This window comes from Cervus canadensis, chromosome X (assembly GCF_019320065.1).
Source record: "Cervus canadensis isolate Bull #8, Minnesota chromosome X, ASM1932006v1, whole genome shotgun sequence".
Taxonomy (NCBI): domain Eukaryota; kingdom Metazoa; phylum Chordata; class Mammalia; order Artiodactyla; family Cervidae; genus Cervus; species Cervus canadensis.
This window is the reverse complement of record NC_057419.1, coordinates 22413070-22423149: the sequence shown is the minus strand read 5'-3', so window position 1 is coordinate 22423149 and position 10080 is coordinate 22413070.

The following is a 10080-nucleotide window of genomic DNA, read 5'->3' as shown; positions in this document are numbered from 1 at the left end:
CTACAGGAATAAGCAAACTTATTCCTCATTGGCAAAAATGTGTTGATTGTAATGGTTCCTGTTTTGATTCATAAAGATGTGTTTGAGTCTAGTTATAATGATTTAAAATTCGTGGTCTGAAACTGCAATTATGTTTGCAGCAACCTAATACTTTGCTTGTTTTTACAGGTCATCTTAAGACTATCGGAATTAGTAGTTTTTCTTTTTAATGCTCAAACTGGTACCTAGCTTTGCTGAATTGGTGAAGATGGGCTTGAGAAATACAAACTAAACTTCCATTCTAGTCAAACAACAATCTTGATATGAATGTGCTGAGATGAAAAGATATCAATGATATTAATTTAAAACTCTGAATATGGAATATACCTTTCATATGGGCAGCTGTAATTACCTGCCTAGACTGCAATTCACATTGGTCAGGAGTTTCCTGGTGGCGCAGTGGTTAGGACTTGGTTATTACTGCCAAGAACAGAGGTTCAGTCTCTGATTGGGGAACTAAGATCCCGCTAGCCACCTGGTGTATCCAACAAAAAGTTCACCTTGGAAGGCCCCCTTTCATTGGTTAACCTCTTGTTGAGAGTAACTGGTAGAGACATTAGCGCTCCCTAAACATCAATAGCCTATGTGTTTCCCTACATTGCAGATGAGTCGGCCTCTTGTGACTACTTCTGGTGAATGGACTGTAAGCAGAGTTGATGTGTGTCACTTCTGGGCCAGGATAGTTAAAAGGAGCATTCCTTTTCTGTCTCCTTCTTCCTTATTCCAGAATCAATAGCTGCTAGGATGGAAGTTGCCTGGATTCCTGAGTCACCACCTATAGGCAAGCCGCTCTGGGATCAGTACTGCTCAAATATGGTTCATGGACCAGCAGCATCAGCGTCACCTGAAAGCCCATGGGAAAAGCAGAGCTGAGCCAGATCCCAGACACGTAGCATCTGAGTCTCTGCGGTGGGGACCAGGACTCTGTGCTTAGACAGGCCTTCCAGGTGGCTCTGGTACACACTCAATTTTGAGAACCAGTGACCTGATCTACATCAGATCTGGTGCCAGTGAGAAACTTTTATTTTGTTAATCCACTGGGGGTTGTTAGTCAGCTATAGCCTGTCCTATCCTGTCTTACCCAATACTTTGGCCACCTGATGCGAAGAACTGACTCATTGGAACTGACTCCCTGATGCTGGGAAAGGTTGAAGGCAGGAGGAGAAGGGGATGGCAGAAGATGAGATAGCTGGATGGCATCACCGACTGGATTGATATGAGTCTGAGCAGGCTTCGGGAGTTGGTGATGGACAGGGAGGCCTGGCGTGCTGCAGTCCATGGGGTGGCAGAGAGTTGGACACGACTGGGCAACTGAACTGAACTGATCCTAACGATTACAGAAAATAAACATAAAATGCTGAACTTTTCTTCCACCAACCTTAACATCATTTAGGCAGATCCCATAACCTTCTGGCCACATTCAGTAATTAAAATTCTTTCAGTTTAAAACTCCAAAAAAAAAATAAAATAAAAAAATAAAATTCGTGGTCTGAAACCACAATTACCTTTGCAGCAACCTAATACTTCGCTTGTTTTTACAGGCCATCTTAGACCAAGAGTTTAAATAAAATGGACTATCAGAATTAGTAGTTTTTCTTTTCAATGCTCAAACTGGTACCTAGCTTTGCTGAATTGGTGAAGATGGGCTTGAGAAATACAAACTGAACTTCCATTCTAGTCAAAGAACAATCTTGTGCTTCAAAGATAGGACTTCCCTGGCAGTCCAGTGGTTAAGACTCTGTGCTTCCAGCACAGGGGTTGTGGGTTCAATCCCTGGTCGGGGAACTAAGATTCCATGCTGTGCAGTCAAAAAAATTTTTCTTTTTAATTTAAAAAAAGATGGGAACCAAAACTTGCTCAAAGCAACTGATCTGAACCTACCTGGAATCTTTGCAGTGCAAAAGTAGTTGTTATCACTGTCCATTTACCTGCTGAAGTGCCCTTTGCATTTGAAAAGCAAAGAGGTAGTAGTGTTACCGTGTTTGCCAAACTAGGAGAGAGAGGTTGATAAACAATCTATAACCACTTTGGCAGCAAAGAACACACTTGTCTGAGCATTTGGAGGCTGCTGTTTGCAGTCAGTTAACAATTCACAAGGGGTGGTAGGTAGCCCTCCACGATGGTCCCCAGTGATCCTCTGATATTTTGTAATCCTTTTCCCTGAAGTGGTGGCTGAACTTAGTGCCTTGGTTCTAATGAACAGAATAAGGCCCAAGTGATGGTGAGTGAAGACTTGGTCATAAAGGGCAATGTGGCCTTTCTTTTGCATCATCATCATCATCATCTGCTCTGGAGCAGGCCGGCTGCCCTGTGTGAGCAGCCCTATGAGGAAGCCAACATGACAGAGAACTGGCAACTCTGGCCAACAACCTCGTGAGTATTTTTGGAAGGGGGTCTTCTTGCCTCATCAAGCTTTGAATGACTGTAGTCCTGGCTGACACCTCGATTGCAACCTTGTGAGAGACCTTGAGCCAGAACCACCCAGCCACACTGCTTCCTGACCTTTCCCTCACAGAAACCGTGAGGTAAGAAATGATCATTGTTTTAAGATGCTAACGTTCGGGGCAATTTGCTATGCAGCAATGGCTAGCTAACACAGAGGGGTATTATGCTTCGTCTAGGTTTATCCCTTTATTTATTCAGCAGGTATTTACTGAGAAACAACCACATGCCAGGCATTGTGCTTATGGGATTCTCCAGACAAGAATCTTGTAGTAGGTTGCCATTCCCTTCTCAAAGGCAATGTGTATGCAGAGGTTAATCATCTACTGCACATAAGAAAAGTATTTAAGGGACCCCTGGTTTCTGGGCACTATATACATAGCATACAGAAAAGAATTTTACCCTTGGAAAATGGTGGTGGTTATCTTTGGAAATACCATCTACCACCTAGTGTTACTACTATACATTTGCTATTTATATATTAATGGCCCAACAAATATTTATAGATTGAATACTTCTCGGTGAATTGTACTCACCTGTTGAAATTAGAGATGATCCTACAAACCTCTGCCCCTACTATGTCCCCCTCAAAATTTGTGTATTGAAACCTAACTCCCAAGGTGATGGTAGTAGGAGGTGGGACCTTTGGGAGGTGATTAGGTCATTAGGGTGAAGCCCTCATGAATGAGTCTCTTATAGAAGAGACCCCAGAGAGCTCCCTTACTTCTGTGAGGACCGTTAGGCCAGTATAATCTTTCTAGCATGCCATATATATATGCATATCAAATACCGGTCATTTGGGCAATGAAAAATTATCTCTAACATATTGATTAATATCCTCTGGGTATAGATTTAGATAATGACATTTGTAGTGCTTAAACTTCTCTGGAATGTGGGTTCAAATGCTAACTAACCACCTCTAAGGATTAACTTTAAGGATTAAACTTCACTTATACCTGTTTACACATTTACACCACACTGTTTACACCATACAGACAATATGTGGGCATCTATTGTCTAAGCCCTAACTTTCTGAGTACAAGCTGCCCCAGTGAGCCACCATTGTCTTCCAGTGCTCTAGGGGCAGGCTCTGTGCCTGGATGCTGGCTGGGTGGATCAGTCTAATTCTGACTGGGAAGCTCCCTTGTTGGCACACGAAAGTGAAAAAAAATGAAAGTCGCACAGTTGTGTCCTGACTCTGCAGTTCCATGGACTGAAGCCTGTCCTCGTCTATCCATGAAATTCTCCAGGCAAGAGTATTGGAGTTGGTTGCCATTTCCTTCTGCCAGGGATCTTCCCAACCCGGGGATCGAACCCAGGTCTCCTGCATTGCAGGCAGATTCTTTATCAACTGAGCCACTACATTCTCCAGTATCAGCTCTATCAAGGGTGAAGTTAACATTTTTCTCTCTACCTGCCAACTTCTTTGTTTCATCTTTGTAAGTTATTCACATTTCAGGTTGGCGAGAGTTATCTATTGGGTACTTTCAAACACCCCAGCTGCAAACTGGCATGCTCCTGGCCCTTCTGAGAGGTCTTCCAAGAATCCCCTTGACAGACTTTTGAACTCTTGCCTGTTGACCTTCTCCCACTTAAACCATACTTCAAAGCAGGCTTTGACTCCACATCTCTGTAGCCCCAGCATCTAACACACAACCTGGTACATGGGAGGTGCTCAGTGAATGTTTGTTTAATGAGTCATTGGTAGCAGGACATGCTCTTTGAGGGGCTTTTTAGGAGTGCTGGTCAATGGCTCATTAGAAACCTGCTTGAAATGACTGAGATAAGCAACCTTAGATGACTTGAGCAAACACAAAGAATTTCCTAGAAACAATGTCTCTTACAACTAAGCTTTTTTCTTTTAACATATGTTCCTGTTTTAGTCTTTTCCATTATTCATTGAAAATAGCAACCACCCTTTGCTGTCCACCTGAAACTATCACATTGTGAACTGGCTATACTCCAATACAAAATAAAGTTTAATTTTTGAAAAAAATGGAAAAAATAGAACTACAAAAAAAAGAAAGTAGCAACTATAGAATTCCCTGGTGGTCCAGTAGTTAAGACTCATGAACATGTGTTCATATGTGTGTGTGTGTGTGTGTGTATATATAGATATATGCATGTATGTATGTATATATGTATGTGTATATGTATATATATAGGGCTTCCCTGGCGGCTCAGACAGTAGACTCTGCCTTGAAGACATCTTCATTTCATTTAATGCTGGTTTATCCAGAGGCTAAGCTAACAAATTAATTGATTACCTATGTGTTGAGGTCATCTTATGGCCTACTATGAGTTCTATTAAATAAAAAAGAAACAACAAAGCCCTACTGTATAGCACAGGGAACTATATTCAATATTTACCCTGTGATAAGCCATAATGGAAAAGAATATAGAAAAGAATGCCTATATGTATAGAACTGAGTGACTTTGTTGTAAAGCAGAGATTGGCACAACATTGTAAATCAACTGCACTTCAACAAACAATTAAATATAAAATTTAAGTAAATAACAGAGGAAAAGCTCCATGGTAGGTACTGAATAAATGTTCCTTGAACGAATGAATTATGATAAAATCATTTCAAATGATGGCAATAGAGTCATTTTTTTTTCAGTATTATCATACGTAAGTAGCTGATAATGCACAGTTTAGTGCAACCTCTAAAACCATTGGCCCACATTTTTGTCCTACCTGTGAATTTAATTTATTTGTGTTATTTGTCATTCTTAGCTAAAGCATCAATTCCTTTTTTAAGATACTAAGTTTGAGATCCCAGAAGTTCCAAACTCTGACACCACTTAGGTGTGTGGCCTTGAACAAAGTGTTCTACTTCTCTGCGCCTTGGTTTCAGTCTTCCCTTCTGTAAAATGTAGATTCTGGAGTGTGAAGTCTAGCATTTACTCACTTATACCCAGGACCTAAACTAGGATGAGGCAAGTGAACCGCTCACCTTGGGAGTAAAATTTCAGGGGGAGTGGGTGGGGTCACCAAAAAAACCTCAATAATCAAGAAAAGTAATATTTCAATGCAGTATTTTAAAGAAATCAAAGTTAATACAAAAGATGTATTATGACCAAAATATCAATATTTTAAAGATGGGATCACTGTTGCTGATTTCTCCTTTGGCCTCTGGCTCCAGTGTGGTTTAGTATGACACTGTGACTGATCCGGATTTTGATTTTTCTTTCCTTCTTTTTCATTCTTTTGCCATGGTGCATAGCTCCTGGGGTCTTAGTTCCCTGACCAGGGGCCAAACTTGTGCGCCCTTTAGTGGAAGGGTAGAGTCCTAACCACTGGATCACCAGGGGAGTCCCTGTTTTTTTTAATAAACATTTCATTAAACCATCATTCATCTTATTGCCCTCTTAAATTTTGCACTGGGATTGAGTCCTGGTCCTGTTACATACATTTAATGAATGCCTGCCCCTTACTGAGCACTGCTGGGACATAGCAGCCCTTGCTTTCAAGGAGCTCACAACTTTATTAGCAGAAAGAGGAGAGTCAGCAGAGAGTAAGTAGGACAATGGGACAGAGTTAAGCAATGGAAGGAGCGATGTGAGATGAGCCCATGTGGACTGAAAAACACAGCATTTCATCCCGAGGTGGCATGTATCACAGAGTGGTGGTGAATGCTGGCTGGAGATGGGGGCCTTGGAGTCAAGCCTACCTCTTCCACTTCTAACTGGCTGTGTGACCTTGTACACTGTATCCTTTTAAGTCCCCTGCACTTCCGTTTCTTTCCTCATTAGTAAAAGTGAGAAGAATAATTATATCGACTTAAGGGGGTTGTGAGGGTGACTTGAGCTCATATAGTGAGTCCTGAGAATAAAGCCGGAACTCAGGGAAAGTTGTTAAATGTTACTTTTAACTAGAAAACACTCATCTTGAGCAAGAAGCTCTATAAGTTAAAATTAAAGCCAGCTCTTTTCTAGGCAAGCTGGTAAGAGTTGCGGTGATTTTTGTCTTTCCCTGACTTGTCATTGTGTGTCCCAAACCACTTTCCCTTAATTCCAGTTGAACAGGAAAAGCCGTTTCATCTTTGGCAGTTCTTCCAAATTCAGTAGACTGTGACTGGTCATTCAGAAAGTTAATGAACAATTCCTGGCTCATGTACAAATGTACAAAACCTCATCATTTTTTCTCGGAACCTTTGATATAAACAGGTGGACACCGTAACGTTCCCCCTTAGAATGTACATGGAGTCTCTTATTCACCATGTTTTAGAGGGAGACTGATATGAGCTCTTGGAGGTGGTTAGAAGTAACCTTGCAGTACCTTACAAAATCCTGTGAATAGGAGCACAGGGCTGAACTGGGAAGAGCACTTTTACTGGACTCAAGGACTACAAAATTTGCTTTTTCAGCTCAACAAGATTCCACCACCTTAATTTGAATCAATTGGGTATTTGGAGAGGGTCTAAGAGGGTACCGTCTCTGCTCCCCTAATTTATTCCTGTAACTCTGTCAGCTCTGATGTTGTAAAAAAAAAAAAAAAACTCCCACTATTTAAAAATACTCCTCAGTTTTACAAATTGTCTCAAAATTTAAACATGGACTAAGTGATAGATGGTATTTATGAATTCTTCATTATTTTCTTAACTGTAATAATAGCATTGTGCATCATATAAGGAAAACATTTTCCTTCCTTCTGTCCTTCCTTTGGAGAAGCATATTAAAAGGAAAAAGGACATACTAACTGAGATTTTCTTTGGAGAAATCTTGAAACCCCTCAAAAAAAGTGTTGGGGGGGTACCTGATAAAAGAAGGCAAGGCATTGGTTGTTGGATCTGGGTAAGTCCAGAATGGTTACTTGTACTCTCTGCTTTTATGTAATTTGGAAATTTTCCCAGTAACAAAACACGTTTTGGGAACTTCCCTGGCAGTCCAGTGGTTAAGACTTTGCGCTTGTATTGCAGGGGTTTCAGGTTTGATCATTGGTTGGAAAACTAAGATCCCACAGGCCATGCAGTGAGTCCAAAAAGAAAAGCAACACATTTTTCTATTTTTAGGCACTGTTTCTCAATCTTGCCTTGGCACCCCCACCTGGGCAACAGGCTGGCATTATCCCTTCCTCAATCCTGTAAAGTGGTTTCTCTACCAGTGTGCGGGTGTGGATTGCAGGCGCAGTTGAAATAGAGACCCTCTCAGCCCTTGGAGCACTCATGGGACCTAAGGCAGAGGGTGGGACTCTTGGAGCAGACAGAATTTCTGCCCTGGTAGCCTGGGGCCATAAGTAGCCTCAACCTTCTACCCTAAGTTGCTGTTCTGATAATCACAATCTTTGAGCCAAGGGGTGAAAAAACACTGACTCAAGATTGTTCCTGTTAAAAACTAAATATTCCTTGGGAGGAGTTGACTCAGCAAGCTATTATCAACTCTTAACACCTCAAGTGCTTCAGCTATCAACTCTCCTGATCCTGACAGCTCAGTGACACTTCCCCTGGATAATGGGTGAGTTTTGGACTATCGCCAAGATTGGGTGGAATAAGACCCTGGGGAAACCAGTGAGCTGGGCTCCGGAATGAAGTTGGCCTGAGGGGAAGTGGGGAGGAAAGATGCTGAGAAGTTAGAGCCGGGCGGTGCTGGTATTGGGATGAATTGTGGGCAGGGGTGTCCCAGGGAACCCCAGAAGGAAGAAGTCACATTCTCTGATTCTTCTCAGAACAGGGCTCCTTCTAAGCTGCTTCATAGCAGAGTCATGAAATAGTTCCACATGGAGAAGTAACTCACCAAGAAACTTCCCAGGTCTTCTACCCCCAACAGATTTATGTACACCTGAAATTTTACCAAGTCATTAAAGAACTGTGCTCAGGGGAATTCTTCAGTTCAGTTCAATCCGGTCACTCAGTCGTGTCCGACTCTTTGTGACCCCATGGACTGCCACACGCCAGGCTTTCCAGTCCATCACCAACTCCCAGAGCTTACTCAAACTCATGTCCATTGAGTTGGTGATGCCATCCAACCATCTCACCGTCTGTTGTCCCCTTCTCCTCCCACCTTCAATCTTTCCCAGCTTCAGGGTCTTTTCCAATGAGTCAGTTCTTTGCTCAGGTGGCCAAAGTATTGGAACTTCAGCTTCAACATCAGTCCTTCCAATGAATATTCAGGACTGATTTCCTTTAAGATGGACTGGTTGGATCTCCTTGCAGTCCAAGGGGACTCTCCAGAGTCTTCTCCAACACCACAGTTCAAAAGCATCAATTCTTTGGTGCTCAGCTTTCTTTATGGTCCAATTCTCATATCCATACATGACTACTGGAAAAACCATAGCTTTGACTAGACAGACCTTTGTTGGCAAAGTAATGTCTCTCCTTTTTAATATGCTGACTAGGTTGGTCATAGCTTTTCTTTCAAGGAGCAAACTTCTTTTAATTTCATGGCTGCAGTCACCATCTGCAGTGATTTTGGAGCCCAAAAAAATAAAGTCTCTCAACTGTTTACGTTGTTTCCCCATCTATTTGCCATGAAGTGATGGGACCAGATGCCATGATCTTAGTTTTCTGAATGTTGAGTTTTAAGCCAACTTTTTCACTCTCCTCTTTCACTTTCATCAAGATGCTCTTTATCTTCTTAGCTTTTTTCCATAAGGTTGGTGTCATCTGCATATCTCAATCAAATGCTCCAAGTGAGTTTTTATCCTCTTGTTTTCATTTGGGTTCCCTCAGAAGCAGAAACTGGAACACTACTGTTGGGGGAGTAGGGATGGGAATCACACCAGCCCTGGACTGATTTCCTTTGGAGATTTTTTTAATATAAGAAATGAATACACTTCAGGCTTAGTTAAGGCCCACTTATTCTGGATTTTGATAATTCATAACCAAACTTCAGTTCAGTTCAGTCGCTCAGCCGTGTCCGAATGTTTGCAACCCCATGAACTACAGCACACCAGGCCTCCCTGTCCATCACCAACTCCCAGAGTCCACCCAAACCAAACTTAATCCCAACCAATTCAGAATCCTACCAAGAGTGGGAAGATCCTGGGGATAAGTTCAACTCAAAGGCTACAGCAAACACTTTGAGGTGAACCAGGGAAGCTGAGGTCTTTCCAAACCAAACAGGCAGGAATGAAGTCAACAAAGATTTAGGGGCTGCAATGAGCCCAAATGGAGCCAACAGAACGTTGGGGAGAAAACTAGAAGTCCCTTCTATACTTAGACTGTAGTGCTTAAAGGGAGAGAGCATAGAGAAGAGAAGATTAGAAGTTAGGATGGCTAAGACTTTGTGATCAATTAGGCATCAGGAGTGAGGAGAGGGAAGAGCGAAGGAAGGATGGTCCCAGGTCTGTGGCTTGGGAAACTGGATAGATGGTGCTGCCAATTTGAGAGAGGTCACTCAGGGGAGAGAGAGATTTCAAGAGACAATCAGATTTGGAGAGGTGAGTTTTGGACCCATTGGGGTTAAGGTGCTCATGGGAGACCCGAGTGGAGATATTTTTAAGCTGTTGGATGTGGACTCCACAAAGGAGAGTAGGGCTAGCAATATTCATCTAGACCAGTCAGTCTATAGATGGGCTTCATGGCAAGGATATGTTGAGATCGATGAGGAAATTGTGTGGGATGAGAAGAGAACAGTTGTCTTGTTACCAGCATCTAA